The 10,284-nt window shown below is 47.8% G+C and overlaps 1 pseudogene; it reads right to left on the minus strand.

The window, feature by feature from the left end:
* Positions 1-4,651: 4,651 nt before the first annotated feature.
* Positions 4,652-5,084, minus strand: LOC108301094 (annotated as a pseudogene).
* Positions 5,085-10,284: the final 5,200 nt, after the last annotated feature.

A 10,284-nucleotide genomic window follows, 5' to 3' on the forward strand; every position in this document is an offset into this window, starting at 1 on the left:
AAAAAAGAAAGAAAGAAAAAGAAAATATGGTATATATTCACCATGAAATACTAGTCAGCAGTAAAGAAGAACAAATAATGTCTTTTGCAGCAACTTGGATGGAGCTGGAGGCATTATTCTAAGTGAAGTAACTCAGGAATGAAAAAGCAAACACCGTATGTTGTCACTTACAAGTGGGAGCTAAGCTATGGACACACAAAGGCATAAAGGGTGGTAAAATGAACTTGGGATACTCAGGATGGGGAGAATGGGAAGTGGATGAGGGATCTAAAACTACATATTGGGAGCACTGTACACTACTCGGGTGATGGAATCACTAAAACCAGAAGTCTACTTTACCAAAATACAGTTCACCCATGTAACCAAAAACTACTTGTACCCCAAAAGCTACTGAAACTGTAAAATGAAAGATTGAAGAGCCCGGACGGCTATTCTCAGGCTCCACCCTATATTCCCAGGGCCTGTTGCATTCCATCTTGTGAGGCCCCTGTCCTTGTGCAGGGCCAGCCCAGCACAGACCACTTCATTTGCCTCTTTAAAAAGTGAAACACCAAGCCAGCTCTACCTCTCATCCCCTGCCTCTCCTCTGGGATCAGGCCCTTTTGTTGTTGATCCGGAGTCTTTTTTACCATCACCGTGAGCCATGTGTGTCCTTGAGGTTATTCTTCATAAAATTCAGGGAGTAACTCCCTTTCCCCCTGCCTCTCTGCAGCTGTGTGTGTGTGTGTGTGTGTGTGAGAGAGAGAGAGAGAGAGAGACAGACAGAGAGAGAGAGAGACAGAGAGAGAGAGAGAGACAGAGTCTCGCTCTGTCACCAGGCTGTGTTGGGAGGAGGTCTTGACGTGTGCGTGATAGAGTACATGTTGTTTGCTGAGAGGCAACGGCAGGGAACACCGAGCCATCCATCCCCAGGCAGGAAACTGCTAGAATAAGCAAGGAGCATGTACTGGTCATGCACTAGTTAAACCAGCTCCCAAAGCACAGGATATTTGACCTTGTCCCCATTGCTGACTCGCAGAGTGTTTTTTAGCTTATTTCTGTCTTAGTAGTGAACAGGCACTAATGCCTGTTTAGTCTATCTTTATTCTATGAAGAAACACTGAGCACGTGCTTATTAAAAATAATCACTTGTTCACAAAGAAAAAATACGTGGGTCAGAGTCTGCTCTGGGCTTTCAGCTGGGAAATGCTGTCAGACCCCTGACGGCCCCACTGTGATCCCACTTTTGTACTCTATCTTTGTTTCTGTTTCTTAATTCCTTCAGCGCCGCCTGTGTTTGGGTCTCTACAACTGAGCTGGTCTCGGCAAGGCTGGAGTAAAGTGGCACAATCTTGGCTCACTGCAACCTCTGCCTTCTGGGTTCAAGCAATTTTCCTGTTTCTGCCTCTAGCGTAACTGGAATTACAGGCATGTGCCACCACGCCTGGCTAATTTTTGTATTTTTAGTAGAGATGGGGTTTCACGATGTTGGCCAGGCTGGTCTTGAACTCCTGACCTTAGGTGATCCACCAGCCTTGGCCTCCCAAAGTGCTGGGATTACAGGCGTGAGCCACTGAGCCCGACCGCTGCAGCATTTTTCTGGCCCTCAACAGCTCTGTGTCTGTGACGCTTCTGTTCTCTCCTTTCTCCCCCTCTAGAGGCTAACTAACATCCACAGACATGTTCTTCAGGGTTGTGTCCTCAGTGTTAAAAAATCTGAACGGCAAGTGAGATTTCTAGTCTGAAGTTTCTTCTTTGAAGCCTTTTAACGAGTCACCAGGGATTGAGAGGGGCGAGGGGATGGGGCCCGACAGCCGTTGCTACTTCCAGGAAAGGGATGCAACGCCCCCACAGTTCCCAGACAACCCCTGAGAAATTCCCTCAGAGATTTCCTCCGATGCTTTTCTGGAGACCTCTCCAAGAATGCTGGAGAATGCAGGCTTCTCACCCCACAGAGAGACCACAGCCCCACAGACTCTCAGAGCTCTCCTTACACACAGCCACAGCACACACGCTCGCCTCCCACACAGGGCATTTACTTCCAAGCACTCACACAGGGGTCTGTGCTCACACTCAGCTCCCAAACCAGAAGCATGACATCAAGAGCCTGCCCACAACATATGATGCTGTTACATACCGTGTTCTCAAATCATGACATGAATTCTGTATAGTAGGAATTATTAATTACCTTTTCATGGATGAAACTGCCTGAGAGATGTGAAGTCGCTTGCCTAAAGCCACAGAGCCAGCAAGTGGCAGAACCAGATTCCAGTCCCAAGTGAATCTGTTCCTTCTGCTGTGCCAAGCCAACTTCCAGTGCAGCCCTAACAGGACGAGTTGGTGTGGAGAAGAACACCCAACCTCATGGATCTCGAGGGAAGACGCTGTCTTCCTCTGTCAGGCAATTGGATTTTCTCCAGAAGGGAAGCTTGATGCTTAAATAAAGTTTGATCAATGATTTACACCCTCTCTCTCCTCCCTCTTCTACTTGCAGGAATTGAATTTTGATGGAAAAATAAGCTTTAACCATTCACTTCATTCATCACTGGAAATTGCTTCAGTCAAATGGCAGAGAAAACAGCCAAAGATAAACGCAGAGCTGAACCGCTTCCTTCAGCCCCTTACCCAGCCTGGGGAGAGCTCCTATAGCATCCAGGGAAAGGCAACCTTAAAACCACAATGTAAGTACCACCTCTACCAGCTAGCAGCAGTTACACTAAGTCTGTCTAAGTGAAGGTAGTTTCCTCCAACTCTAGACTTGGGGAAAGTCATGTTTCAGAGGTGAAAAAAACAGACATGAGATTATTTCACATAGAGAAAGAAGAAAGACTTTAAACATGTTATGCGCACCTGGCCTTCCCAAGCTGCCTCTCCGTTAAGTCCTAGGGTGGAAGAAATAAAAGCCATATCGAAGTGGCTGGTATTAGAGAAAGGGTTCTTGTGGCTCTGGCACATTATCACCCACAGACTTGTGTGCATGTCCACACACACATCACACACACAAACAAATACACAGCCTTCAAAAAGACGCACAGCCTGGACATACTTCCTAAAACATGATAGTGATTCAACACGCATTTATATGAGAAGACTTTGTCTATAAGGGCAACAGAAAGTAGGGTGAAAGTAAGAATACATTTTATGGCCGGGTGCAGTGGCTCTTGCTTGTAATCCCAGCACTTTGGGAGGCCGAAGTGGGAGGATCACCTGAGGTGGGGAGTTCGAGGCCAGCCTGATCAACAGGGAAAAACCCCATCTCTACTAAAAATACAAAATTAGCTAGTGTGGTGCATGCCTGTAATCCCAGCTACTTGAGAGGCTGAGGCAGGAGAATCGCTTGAACCCAGGAGGCAGAAGATGCAGTGAGCTGAGATCGCACCATTGCACTCCAGCCTGGGCAATAAGAAAAAAAAAAAAAAAAAAAAAAAAAAAAAAAAAAAAGTTTTATTTTTTGAATAAACAAATAAGTAATCAAATAAATATGTGTTCCTGTAACAAATATGTATTGAGCAACTATTACATGCTAGCCTCAGTGTTCAGGACTGGGGATGTAACAGTGAGTAATCAGTGGCAAATAAAGCACAGTCCCAGCCTCAATGTGTTTACAGCCATTTGGGGAAGAAAAACAATAAACAGACAATGTCAAAACCCCATGATAAATGCTATAGTATCAACTTTGTTTAGATTTTCACTCTTACATTCCACCCCGTTTTCCCCAAATTAATCTATAGATCAAACACATTCCCAATCAAAACACTAGCAGGATTTTTGTAGAATTGACAAGCTGCATTACAAAAGCCACATGGAAATGCAAAGGATCTGGAATAGCTAAAAACAACTTTGAAAAAGAAGAATTTAGTTGGAAGACTAAGTCTCTCTGAATTCAGTACTTACTATGAAGCTAAGGCGATCATGAGAGCTGGAAGCAGTTACAATAAATTTGTCTAAGTAAAGGTAGTTTCAGCCGGGTCTAGTGGCTCACACCTGTAATCCTATCACTCTGGGAAGTCGAGGCGGGCAGGCTACCTGAAGTCAGGAGTTCAAGACCAGCCTGGCCAACATGGTGAAACTCCATCTCTACTAAAAATACAAAAAGCAGCCGGGCGTGGTGGCACACGCCTGTAATCCCAGCTTCTTAGGAAGCTGAGGCAGGAGAATCACTTGAACCCAGGAGGCAGAGGCTGCAGTGAGCAGAGACTGTGCCATGGCACTCCAGCCTGAGCAACAAGAGTGAAACTCTGTTTCAAAAAAAAAAAGTTACCCCAAGTAAAGTGTGTAGAACGGTGCCTAGCACATGGTAGGCCCTCTGCAAATGTTGTTATTGTTATTATTATTGTTATTATTTGAGACGGAGTCTTGCTCTGTCGCCAGGCTGGAGTGCAGTGGAGTGATCTCGGCTCATGTAACCTCTGCCTCCTGGGTTCAAGCGATCCTTCCACTTCAGCCTCCCAAGTACAGGAGGCACGTGCCACCACACCCGGCTAATTTTTGTATTTTTAGTAGAGACGGAGTTTCACCATGTTGGCCAGGATGGTCTTGATCTCTTGACCTCGTGATCTACCCACCTCGGCCTCCCAAAGTGCTGGGATTACAGGCGTGAGCCACCCCGCCCGGCCTATTATTATTATTATTATTTGGTTCCCAAGAACACATAATTTTATTCAAGAACACACATGTTTTATTCAAGAACACATACAAAATATTCCAGATAAATGAAATTTAACCCTTGTCTTCCTCCTCTTCTTCGTCCTGGTTAATCTGGAAGTAACATAATTTGTAATTCTCTTTGCTGTTAGCAACTACGCGCAACCAATCACGTAGATGATTATTCTTCAAATATTTTTTGGTGAGATATTTCAAATACCTTTTGCAGAAAGGCACCTCAGATGTCACGGTGATCTTGCTCTTGCTCCTTTCAATGGTCACCACCCCTCCACCAAGCTTCCCAGATTTTCCCTTCACTTTGATCCTTTCTTGCAAAAGCTGCTCAAAATTGGCAGCATCCATGATTCCATCTTCTACAGGGTGGGTGCAATCAAGAGCGAACTTCAGAACCTGCTTCTTTTTTATCCCCCCTTCGCCGCAAGCTTTTTCATGGGAGCCATGGTGGCAGCAGAGGCAGAAAGGCCATTGGTATTATTATTGTCACCTTACGTGTTTTAGTCTCTGGACTGGGCATGGCAGAGCCAACGTGTCCTTTGGGAGCGACCAAAATAAGAGCCAGGAGAGAGGTCTCGGGGCTGCAGTGCTCATGAACCTCGCTCCCACCCCATCCACCCCAAATCCTCCTTTCCTCCCCTCCGCCTGCTGGTGTCCCAGCTTCCACCCCCTGAGGTATGGAATTAAGCCTCTGAGGTGGGAAAGGGGACGGGGAAGAGGAGGTGATGAAACATGGAGAAAGAAAAGAAAAATAATGGAGATTTCTCTTTCTCTTTTCTTTCTTTCCCCTTCTCTTCTTTTTTCTTTTCTTTTCTTTCTCGTCAGACTTTCACAAATGGGCCAAGATGCATTCTAGCCCTGCTCTTTGGTAGGAGGAAGCGTTATCACGTTGTAATCACTCTGTATTGGGCAGGGCCTTCGTCCCCAGGACCACGCAGCCACATGCTAGCCCAGGTCTGTCCCACCCTGAAGTCCAGGCTCTATCTCCTGCAACTGAGAATAGACTGGGAGCGTCCACACACCCAGCTCCATCAGGAAGGTATGTCCTGCCCCCATCCCATCCTTCCCTCCCAGCGGGCTCCTGGGCCCTTGTCAATTTCCCCCTACCCTCTGCCCCCAAATCCCAGCAGCCGGACAAACCCCACCCCTCAGCTAAAGCAGCCTGACTTGCTCCATGCTTCCCCACCTACCAGCCCCAATGCCAGCTTCTCCATACTCGGTTTTCTGATCTTAAGATGGGGATTAAATTTTTAATCAGCAAATTACAATGTTCACTGAGTTCATGTCTTTGGTAAATGTCACGGTGGAGTCCATACCCCTTCCAGTCCCTACCCCACATGAATGAGCCTATGTCCATGGGGAGAGGGTGAAGGTGGATAGGGCCTTTGTTAGCTGGAGGGGCTGTGTCCTTTGAGTGCCTTTCTCTGAACAGGATAGGGCTGGGCATGGCCGGGGCTGAGCAGGGGCGTGGAGCTCTGAGTCCCGGTGCCCAGTTCTGTTGCCTGGCATTTCAGGAGACAGCATTCCAGAGGCTGAGCCTGCTTCCTGCTGGCTTTGGTTCTAATGCTTCCTAATGCTCCTACCGGGACTCGCTTTATCCTCTCTGCTCTTCTGCCTGGGTCAGAATGCTGTGATGGTTTTCTCCCTCTCTCTCTCTTTCTCTCTCTCTTTCTCTCCCTCTCTCTCTCTCTCTCTCTCTCACACACACACACACACCCCTCACCCACCACCACCACCAGGCAGCACGAGCACACAGAAGCTCAGAGCAGGGAGTGGAGTGGGAGAGCTGAGAAATAATGGAGATGGTTCTGTGCTTCCAGGAGCACCCCTCCCGTACCATGTGAGTGACCTTGGGAAGGGAAGAAAATAGGCTGTTCTTCCTCCTGGGGTCCTCATGGTTTGAGCAAGAGACAAACCTCCACTTCCCAGCACATACCTGATGATCCAGAGGCCGCACAGGAACATGTTCCGTAGCTGCCAGGCTGTGAGAGCAGCCTGCGGGACGGCAGGGCAGGGCAGGAGAGAGAGGTGGGGCTTGCTTGGGGGAGCCACGTGGAAATGGGCCAGGGGAGAAAGAGGAGGCTTAGACAGGATCAGCCTGCTGTGTCTGCATCTCCCCTCATGAAATATTTGCCAGAGACTAATTTTTCCTTAAAGGAAACTCAGTTCTCAGCCTCTCCATTCCTGTATTAATTTCAGAGCGATTTAGTTTTCCCTGCTCTGGGGACAGGAGGAAATACTGCAGAACAGCATCCCAAATGCCGCGTTTATTCTTTGGTAGGACAGCACTCTCCCTCCAGCTCACACCCCCAGCCTTACCCTCTCTATCCCAGGAGAAAAGATCAAATGCCTACATGCTGAGTGCTCTACACAGACTCATGTATTTATGGTAATCACTGTAAACATACTATAATTTACCAATAAGGCAACTGAGACACAGTGAGGTTAAATAACTTGCCTAAACACACTCAGCAAATAAGTGGTGAACCTGGTTCTCTTGGATGAACCTTGAGTCTATTCTCTCTACATAGAGAAGCCATAGTAAGGCCAGGCGCAGTGGTCACACCTTTAATCCCAGCACTTTGGGAGGCTGAGGTGGGCAGATCACAAGGTCAAGAGACTGAGACCAACATGGTGAAACCCCGTCTCTACTAAAAATACAAAAATTAGCTGGGTGTGGTGGTATGCGCCTGTAGTCCCAGCTACTCAGGAGGCTGAGGCAGGAGAATTGCTTGAACCCGGGAGGGGGAGGTTGCAGTGAGCTGAGATTGCACCACTGCACTCCAGCGTGGGTGACAGACAGAAAAGAAGCCATAGTAAAGCTCTCTCTGGGGATCCAGGGCATTGGCGGTTCCAGGAGCCCTTGACCATGGCTAGGGAAGGCCAGAACTCAGATGTGAGGCACAGTGTGACAGATGTAAGAGTAGAAGGGGACCTGGAGCAAGGGGACCCAGAACCATCAATGGCAATAGGGCACCAACCATGGGGTATCAGCCTAGAAGAGCCACAGGAACTATTCCCTCTGTCCGTTCACTTTTCAGACAAGGACTCCAAGTCCAGAGCAGAAGTGAACTGGCTAAGGCTGCCCACCAGAGGGTCAGGCAACATGGCTCTCAAGAGAGACTTCTACCGTCTTCTCTGACCCTTGATCTCTTTACCACTGCTCTTTGCTCCCTTCGTGGCATTTTCTCTGCCTAGGGAGTAACCCTGCCAACATGAGACAGCTCTCCTTTCCACCCTGTCTCCATCCTCGGCCACTCTGACTGCCCAGGGGGAGGAGGCCAGCTGGGATCTGAGATACCAGGCAGGCATGGTTTAGAGGGGGACAAGCTATTGCCAAGATCGACTGCTGAGAGACTTGGTAGGAGCTCAGCCCAGAAGACCCTGGAAATGGAGGATCATAGACAGTCGCATGCTAAGGCAGCATGGGGTCCTTGGTCCATAGAGACTCAAAGTCCAGGTCTGTGGTTTTCACAGGCTCAGGTCTGCAGCTATGCTCAAGGCCCTGCTGGCTGCACACCAAGGTCTAGGCGCAGCCACTGAATGGCTACATGGTTTGTGAACAAGTGCTGCGTCTTCACCTGAAGAGTAGGATTTTAACAACTCTTTCCTCAAAGAAATTATGTGCAGACACTCACGCTTTGGCAGGTCACAAGTTTCGTCAATCTTTTCCACCTCCCATGTCAGGGCCCCTCTCCCTTTCCCCATTTCTCCTGGCCTTTCAACTAGGAATCAGTCAGGCTGTGATCTTTTTTTTTTTTTTTTTTTTTTTTATAAAGGTTTTTTTTTTTTTTTTTTTTTTTTTTTTTTGAGACAAGGTCTTGCTCTGTCATCCATGTTGGAGTGCAGTGATGTGACCAAGGCTCACCGTAGCCTCGACTTCCCGGGCTCAAGTAATTCTCCCACCTCAGTCTCCCAAGTTGCTAGGAGTACATGCACATGCAACCACACCTGGTTAATTTTTAATTTTTTGTAGAGGTGGAGTCTCACTATGTTGCCCAGGCTGGTCTCAAACTCCTGGGCTCAAGCAGTCTTCCCATCTTGGCCTCCCAAAGTGCTGGGATGACAGGCATGAGCCACCCGGCCCAGGTTGCGATCTTTAATTTAGTCAAGTACAAAGTACTTCCTCCACCCTCTGCCCATATTCCCTCCCATTTGTCGTAGAGACTGAAGGAGACAAGGTGCTATACAGAAATGCTTTGGCCGGGTGCGGTGGCTCACATCTCTAATCCTAGCACTTTGGAAGGCCGAGGTGGGCGGATCACTAGGTCAAGAGACTGAGACCATCCTGGCCAGCATGGTGAAACCCCGTCTCTACTAAAAATACAAAAATTATCTGGGTGTGCTGGTGTGTGCCTGTCGTCCCAGGTACTCGGGAGGCTGAGGCAGGAGAACCAGGAGACGGAGACTGCAGTGAGCTGAGAGTGCACCACTGCACTGCAGCCTGGTGACAGAGTGAGACTCTGCCTCAAAAAAGAAAAAAAAAGAAATGCTTTGAATGACAATGGCCAAATGTTTTGTAAATGCTAAACACATACCCAGACCTGTGCAGAACCTTTCTTTAAGGAGTGTCAGGACATCGGTGAATTTTCAAGTCTCCCCTCTGGATTGAAGACCAGAGAGGGCCTACCTGACCTGGGCTGCTAGTCTGCCCAGCACTTGCTCCAGGCTCTGTAAGTCAGCCATCCAAAATAAGGCACTCCCCCGTTTACTTAGGTTAGATGAACACATCACTGCAAACCTAGTCTAAACAATGTTTTTTTTTTGGTTTTTTTGTAGAGACAGGGTCTCACTATACTGCCCAGGGTGGTCTTGAACTACGGGACTTAAGCAGCCCTACCTCCTAGGCCTCCCAAAGTGCTGAGATTACAGGAATGAGCCACTATGCCTGGCCTAAACCTAGTTTTTAAATGGAGCACAGAGAGTTTTGCTTCTTCCATAAAAGATAAACTGCTACAGCAGTTGCTCTCCTGCCAAAAATAACTAGAAAAACAGACAAAATATATGAAATAGCTATTTTCAGACACTGGGTAACAGTCAGTACAGGACAGTTGCAAAAATAATTTGACTCTATTTTTTGATGCTTGATTACTGATAACTTTCAAGCCTGGTCTCTTCTCTTTCTCCTTCCACCTTGGCAAGCCCATAAGAAGGCCACATGCTTTCTCCCTCTGTGCCAGCAAGAAGAGTTCAAAAGCTGGCCTCTGGGCAGGAACTCTCACCCTGGCCCCAATCACATTAGAAAATCAAGTAACTCACCTCTCTCTTTGCTTAAGTCATTCCAGATGGCTTGAGGGCCCGCTCTGCTCTCCCTGGAAAGTCCCATTATGTGGCCAACAAATGTTTTCGTAATCTCTTGGTGTATGTGTGGCATTGTTAGTCTTGACATTCAAACCGATTTTGGGTGGGGAATTAATCCAACCTGATGGGGCAACCAGAAAACACAAGCTATGCCTGTAGGAAGGGAAGCCAATGAGGTAAGACCTATGATTGCATGATAGGTGCCTGTAATCTCAACTACTTGAGAGGCTAAGGCAGGAGAATAGCTTGAACCTGGGAAGTGGAGGTTGCAGTGAGCCAAGATCGTGCCACTGCACTCTAACTTGGGTGACAGGGCAAGACTCCGTCTCCGTCTCAATTAAAAAA

This window comes from Cebus imitator, unplaced genomic scaffold (assembly GCF_001604975.1).
Source record: "Cebus imitator isolate Cc_AM_T3 unplaced genomic scaffold, Cebus_imitator-1.0 Scaffold32, whole genome shotgun sequence".
Lineage (NCBI taxonomy): Eukaryota > Metazoa > Chordata > Mammalia > Primates > Cebidae > Cebus > Cebus imitator.